We start from the raw sequence: 8347 nt of genomic DNA, 5'->3' as shown, positions 1-8347 counted from the left end.
TCATCCACAAGCAGAACACTCACCTGTTTTTGAATTGAATATCACATTCTTTAGCACACTCCAAGGATTTACTAATAACCCAACAAGAGAAGAACACCCATTCATCATCAACATACACCCAGACCAACGGTTCAGGCTAACACACAAATGCCTTTTTTTTCTGATTGTCGAACTACACACAATATAAATATTTTTATTTAACTCTGGGTAAAATAGATGATGCTAGAAGCTCTCCCACTCCCCACCCCCCTGTGTGAGAGTGGAAAATTGATTCATTTGAGTTGAGTTGAGTTGAACTATCTAACCTTCTAAAATACCTTAATTTTTAAAGCGATTTCCATGACAGGGACACAAGATCACGTTTTAAAAGCCAGCTTGCAACTTACCTCCATAGATATATTTATTCCTCGATCTCTTATATAATTTCAACTTGTAGTGATTGGAATGCTTTGCCAATCTCGCTATGTGAGTCAAGCGTACTGTTATTGAAGCAGAGTTGAATGTACACACAGACTGAAGAGCCAATAGAGAAGCTCGCCATAATGATATAAAATTTAGCACTTGAGTCGTCCATTTCCAAACGGCATCTTGTCCACCGAACAAAATTTTCCAGAAATAAAAAAAAAAAAAACTTTCTGGAGCTTCAAACTTTTACTAATATGTGCTTTCTTTTTTTCTTTCTTTCTTTTTTTTTTTTTTTTTTTTTTTTTTTTTGCAAAGTTAACGATCAGGGTCAAATAAATGTTTGGTAAAAATTTGAACAAAAATTATGCAATAGTTTGAAGGAAATATTAAAAAGTAATTTGGACAAGAGTCGTTTTGGAACTGTTTGAAGATACATTTTGGTAATGTAGGAAGCCATTTTGTCATGAAACTGATCGTTGAAAACATGTTTTATTTAGAGAGTAGTAACAATAGAAGGGTTACCTACCGTTACGAATAAACATACTGTCCTTAGACCCTACGGTCTTATGAGAAAACAATGCATTTTTAACTTATCTGAATCTAGCTGTGATTTGTGGACGAAAGTTGCTTTCAAATTGTTTTTATTTACACTCTACAGATATCTAAGAGACAAGAAGTCGTTGGTTTCTGTAAATTTCACCGAGCGAAGTAGCTCAAGTGGTAGAGCGTTGGCTTCGCATTCGGGAGGTCGTGGGTTCGAATCCCGCTGCCGACCATCCTGGCAGGTTTTCCAGGGTTTCCCTCAGTCCTACCAGGCAAATGCCAGGATGCTCTACCTACTAAACAGGCCCTGGCCGATACCTCCGCAAATCCTTTCTGATCCATCCATTGTTGTTGTTGTTGTTGTTGGATATCCAGTGTAAAATGGCCTCTGAGCTGTATCTGGTGATTGTTAAATAAATAAATAAATAAATAGATTTAAAGATTTTTTCCTCTGCCATTTTTATTTGTTGGACGTGGACAACGACGACAACATTTCACACATTGGAATGTAATTTGCACCGCTTATCGGAATTTTGGAACTATGAACCATAGGCTTATATCATATGAAAGCTACGAATACCATCAAGGGCGCCCATAATGGGGGACGAGGTGGGGCGCTCGTTCCCCCTAAGAGGAAATTGTACTTGGGAATATTGAAAAACCCAATAGAATTTTTACATTGGTAGCAAAATTTGAAACTATATTTGAAACGTCGCTTATAATTGCCCCCCCCCTTGGAAACCACAACATGGGCGCCCTTGAATACAATTGATCCAATGATACCTATATCTCAAAATCGAATTTTCTTCAATAAGATGCCGTTTGGAAATGGACGATTCGATTATTACATATTGTAACACGTATATATACACTATTCTAGTGTAGCACTGTAATGATTGTGTGTTATGTAGCCCTATAAGTAAACGTCTGTTTCTTCGCTTTTTTAACTTTCTATCTTTCTATTGTTCAGTATAATCTTTGAATTTTTTATTATGTTTAGGTGGTAGATACGGTTTCTTATAGCGTTAACCTCGACATGTAAAACAAGTGAAATAAATAAATAAAATTACTATCTGCTGAAACCGGAAGTGATAGAAATCCGCAACAACTTCCGATTTCAATATTGATTTTCACAGAGAAAAACAGTAAGAGACAGCAAGAAGCGGTTTGTTTGGATTCGATTTAGCGTTCTTATACTACCTACCATCTTCCCTCTAAAACCTCTATTCAAACCATAAATAGTACAAACAGTGGCGTAGTTAAGGGGGCTTCCGAACTTAAGCTTCCCCCGAAATGTATTTACTATTTTAAAGTAATTGAAATATCTTGCAGAACTTTCACATTTCCAGGAATAAAGTTAGCAAAACCGCCCCCCGAAACAAAATCTTAAATACGTCACTGGATATAAATCAACCACTTACAGTTTTAACGTTGATCCCTATTGCGTAAAAATTGTAATAGATTGAAAAAAATAATTGTCTGTAATCAATTAATATAGTCCATATATTTGATCTCCACAGCAATCTCTCTCTACTGAAACTGGAAGTTGTATAAATATCACGTTATACAAAATAAAATCTTTCACGTGATGTACACGTGACAATAACTTAACAGGAAAACAACTTAACAATATAGGAAGTTAAACTTCCTCTCTCACACACACAAGGCGGGAGTGTAAGTTACATTTTATCTATATATGCAAAATGCGTTTCTGTACCGCTGATTATCAAAAGATTGTTCATAATTATATTTGATAATTTTGTTCTTCTTAAGAACTGAAATTATTTTGTTAATTTTGAATATTATTGTAAATTCAATTGGCTGCAGAAGGAGTTAAAGATGGAACAGTGTAATCTTTAGCATATAAAATCAAAATATCCCTGATTTCCTCTGAAATAAAAGAAAATCTGGAAATATCTCCTCAAAATTAAAATCTTTCTCAAATGTGCTCCAAGGTAGTTTTACAGATTGTTGTGTACTGAATATTGAAAGTTTACTAGTGTATTTAACTATATATCTCTACACGTTACAAGGAAAATTCCATCTTTAAACTCCTAACATTTGTGTGTGTGTGTATTAACAGGTATCATAGTGAACAAAGTTTAAAGATAGATTCAACTAAATTCCGAGCAGAGTTCAAGTTCTGGAGACCGCAATCCAAAAGAAACTTATTAAAGGTCCATAGGATCGGACGTCCATAAAAATTTACCCTATTCCAGGGTGACTTCAATTCCCTTTGGATGAAGACATCGTTGGGCAAATAAAGCCGTCATCCTGGGGTATCACCGCATAACCATTCTCAAACTAGCTGAAGATGTTATGACAAGTTAGGGGTCTGTGGGAAAAATAACCAATGCGTATTTCCACATGTATAAAGTGTCTGTCTGTCAGGTGGATCCTCTGGCTACTAACACCTTCCAAAAACACAAACGAGTCATTTGCCCCTAGGAACTTTCGACCCTGCACCATGTGACCCAGGAGGAGATTTTGACTGACTTAAAACTCAGGATTAAACGAGGGTCCATTAGTATGGCGCAGAGACTAAAGCCCAATCAATGGAATATAAGCATACTTACTAACTCCAAAGAAGGGGAGTGTCCTACCCTAATCGAGCTAGGTCATGCTCACAGTTTTTATGAGAGCAGCTTGAAGTAATGATGATGGATTTCCTGAGTAGTATGTACGACACTTACAGGGACATAGTATGCTTTACTCTTGCAGAAATAACAGGGTTCCATGTAAACCAACAGGCGCGGAAGGCTGACCATAACCTTTAAGACAACGCTTCAGATCACACTTTGCACATTACCCAGAAAGAAGCACGATTCCGTAGATATGAAATCGTTCCGCATTCCCATACTCTTCCTTACCTTGCAGAATCTAATTTCACCTCTTCCTAACCATGTGAATATTTTTGAAAGAAGAACACGTTCATGACGAAAACGCTGATTACTGGACACAAGTAATGGCTTCTGGAACATTCTGCGGACTTCTTCAAACAAAGTCTCTAAAAGTGTACAAGGCGATCAGAAAATATGTGGCTTTTGGGTGTTCTTACATAAAGGTGAACTATTGTCTGTACCAAATTTTCTTTATCTCAGTAACAGTAAGTGGATCCAAGAAAAACTTAAACGAACACCCAACGCATGCAGCGTGGAATTCTTTTGGAGATAAATTATTTAAGCTTATTAATGAAACATTTATTTATAAAATATAAACAAAATCACCTGAACCCTTTTTGAGAAAATTGTTCAATAGTAATTACCTCCAAGAGTGATGCTTTCTTTCTCTCTTTTTTGCGCAATGATTTACACGGTGTGTTCATTAAGTTCGCGGTCTATCACAAAATAATATACTTACCTATACCAGAAAAAATATTACCAGGTTACTTATCGCACTATGTACTTCCGAATCCGGTCGTAGAGACTGGAATTCTTTAGAAAAGTCATCTATTGGGATACTCTCTAGCGCCAGCATCACGATCGCTTAAACGGTTGCAACATCCTCAAAAGATTATCTATTGAGGGGATATTTGAGCTTACGGAAGAACGTAAAGCCGTTTGGGACCAAATAAGATAAATAGAGGAAGATCAAGAATTATGGCACTTCATTTGTCCGAAACGGATTGTGGGTCGGCTAAATGTTCTCCATATGCGTTATGCATCGTTCTTTATGTTTCAGGCCCTTTTGCAAAACCTGATTGCAACACCCTGGTCCATTCTCTCATTAATAACGTCTAAAGAAACACTGACGTCGCATAAACCAACGAATAGAGACTGTATTGCTGTGCTGAACAGCGTTTAAGTAGACGGCTTTTCTTGAGCGTTCCAGAACCTCTACGAGAGGTTCCGTGAGTAGATCGTGGGAAAGGATGTCTGGCACCATTAAGTATTTTATCATTTCATATCATTTATTTCATTGGTTATCAAATCATACATCTTACACACACACGTTAAAGCATATACGCTTTTGGCCAGTAGCCCAAGGACGGGTTTTCAAATGGCTAACCCATGCTCAGTTCTTGGACGAAAAGCTAAGAGCAAGCATCAAGAACTACATCAACTGGAAATTGGTTTATCCGAGAGCTGAAGAAAGGTGTGAGCCCAGAAGGAATAACCATCTATCCATTCCAGAAGAACCAAGCCAACGGAAAGATTTTGTAGGATCCATGGAAACCGTAGCATCTTGAATCTCGAATAGCTCATTCTGCTCCAGATCACCACAAATTACAAACAACAGTATTACCTACACTGACCGTTCACAGCATTCTCCTCCAGCCAAGAAACACTATCTGGAATCATTTACAACATCGAAATCTCATCAAATAGAGATCGAAAGATCTGCTACGCACACTGAAGATGCTTCAGCTCCAGTTCACTCAATGCTGCTCACCGATTTTGAAAGAAAGCTCAGTAATACCAAGATAGTAAGATCCAGCTACCTTAATATCTACTAAGGACCTCCATCTCTCAAATCGTCACACATCAGAAATAGAATCATACTCAAGATATCCATTTCTTTGTTACTCAGGTCTAACAAGAACAAAGTGCCAATTGACACCTTCGACAAAAGAGCTCAGCTCTAATCTCCCAACACGTCCAGACGCAAACAACCTCCACCACTAAGACGTCCGCCATTGCGTTCACTCGTCATACGTGGGGTTGTCTTTTCTTAAGCGAACAAAGAAATTAAGGACAAACTGAGTTCCGAAGGGCACACATAAACCAAGTTGTTAGAATTAGCAGCGATCTAGTTACTATTTATACGTTTAGAGTACCTACTACATATCAAATCACCATCAACGAGTTCTTAGAGTCTAATGTTTCCATCTATAACCGTACATACCGAGTAGAGCCATCACAATATTTAGCTCCGAAGCAAGTACGTTGCCAAGCCTATAACTACCATATCACTACTGATAATAACAATAATATTAAATGTACGTATTAGAAAACCATTATAATGAACAATAATTAATGAATAATATCAAGCATACGGTTACTTAGCTAGGAGTCACTTACAACCGACACTTAACTTGAAGTAAACAAATCGAAAATGTCACACTTAAAACTTGCAATCACTTCACTGTTAAAGGGATTGACCCATACAGACTGGGGACTTAGACCACACATAATTCTAAATATTTATTAAACGTTCTTACCACAAATGTTGACTCTTGGCTTCATCACCTGGATGCTTGTCTATAATAAGAATCTAATCCTTGAACATCAGTCTTTCCGTATTGAGTCTCTGATCATGTTAGCTAGATTTATTCACGATTTGTACACCTTGCATTTTCTTCTACATTAAAGAATCACATTGAAAAGCCTCACTTTACGTATATCAGTAAGCTGATCCAAACTCAACACACCATAGTTCAGAACAAAGTGACATCTTACATCTCACAGATATCTCCATCCCCCATTATATTATGAGACGTGGATTTACAGCTTGACGTGGGATTCTAACTTCATGAGTTCCAACCGGGAATCGAATTCGGGTCTCTTGCACCTAAGATACGTAAGATATGCACATAATCACAAGGGAGTTCTAAATCTTTAATAATTAATGTGTGGAAATTTAGGAATTTACTATAGTTTTCCTGTAAATGCTCATGTGATTCTTAAATAATGCTAAATATAAAAATAATATCAATATATAAATATCTTGATAGAAGGAATAATAAGAGATCATTTATATATATCAGAATTGCTCATTTTTTTGGTCTATTGTAGACTCCGAAAGTGCATTAGACGACATGTGGTTCATAGAAAAGGAAAAGCACTTTCAAAGTAATTCAGTGGTTTATCTTCAATATCGTACCCCTGCCCTGAGTATGATCTTTGCTTAACTGAGCTTCTCCAGTATAAAGTGTAAGGATTTTTAAAGAAAAGAACTTGCTAACTTTTTTTGTGACATGATCTCTCATTTTGTGGACATTCCTTCATATTCTGAATCGAATCTTCTCTCTATAACAAACATAAAGGAAAATGAACTCTTCACCTTACTACATGTTTCAGCATTATTTTCAACTGCAATTTACACTTTCATTTTCTTTGGATTTCTTTGTTTTGTATCGTTATATTCTCACAACAGAACAATTGAAGTGTTATTAAGGTACTCTCCACACTCAAGGAAACACAATGTGCTACAAGAGTTTCAAAATAACGCAGTTTGTTCATTGTGAGTTCTTTCGCTATAATCGTAGTCTGTTGCTTGGGGAATATCCTAACGGCAGATCCAATTTAAGTTTCTCAAGATATGTGGTAACAGTTACATGAATAGACGCTAAGATTTCACAAATTTCAGAGCGTATATATAAAGCAAAAAAAGCGGGGTTTATTTATTTATTTAAAATGGCGGCATAACCTTTTCTTCCACTCAACCATTTACATTTTTCTTTTACAGACTGATCTCATAATAGTGTTTTTTTTACGACGAGAATAAAAAGGATATACACTTAGGCACGTTAGGGGGCACGGTGGCTCAGTGGTAGAGCGTTCACCTCCGGTGCTTGGTGTCCTGGGTTCGATCCCAGCTCGCGCCATGTGGACTTTGTGGTGGACAAACACCGTGCTCGTAGGTTTTCTCGGGGTTATCCCATCTTCATCATTCCACCATTTCACTCATCTCTCATCATCACCGTCTCCTTTAGCCTAACCGGCATAACCGTTGGACGTAAAACTTACAGATTTCATTTCATTTTCACTTAGGCACGTTAAAGAGTTACAGACCTACAGAACAATACAGAAAATAAAACATGAAAAGTGAAAATGAAACTTATTACATATAAAATAAACACTAAAATAAACAAGCGACAATGCTGAAGGCATGTTAAACTATACAAGGAGAGAGAAACGAAGAAATCAATCTTGATTATATCTAACATATAAAATGCATTACTATGATTGAAAATGAAATGAAATGAAATCTTTGAGTTTTACGTCCCACGGTTATGCCGGTTAGAGCAACGTGTTCCTTAATATTAGGTATAGCAGGAAAATTAACACATATCTAAGTTCAAACACACCAATATTGAACACGACATTAATCAGATCACATTAGTATGACAAATGTTCTTTAGCAATGAGAATATGGGTGAGGTTAGTAAGAGATGAAAGTCATGAAACTTAAAAACATATTACAGCGGTATGATGAGGATGGAGGTATGAGGCGAAATGCATTACATAGGACCACACATTGCGACTAATGAGCCTATCTGTTCCTATAAATAGAAGCAACTCTAGGCGATAATGATAGGCGTAGGATGCCTGAGTTAGAGAAAAATAGACTTAGTGTGCAGGATAGAGAAGCGGAAGTTGTATAATGAAAAACGTAAACGTAATCAGCAATGACTAATAATGTGGACTCTGAATGATAAAGTGTGGTGTTACAGTAT

The sequence above is a fragment of the Thermobia domestica genome, chromosome 2 (assembly GCF_964235325.1).
Source record: "Thermobia domestica chromosome 2, izTheDome1.hap1.1, whole genome shotgun sequence".
NCBI lineage: Eukaryota > Metazoa > Arthropoda > Insecta > Zygentoma > Lepismatidae > Thermobia > Thermobia domestica.
The sequence above is the reverse complement of the archived record's forward strand: the minus strand, read 5'-3'. Positions refer to the sequence as shown.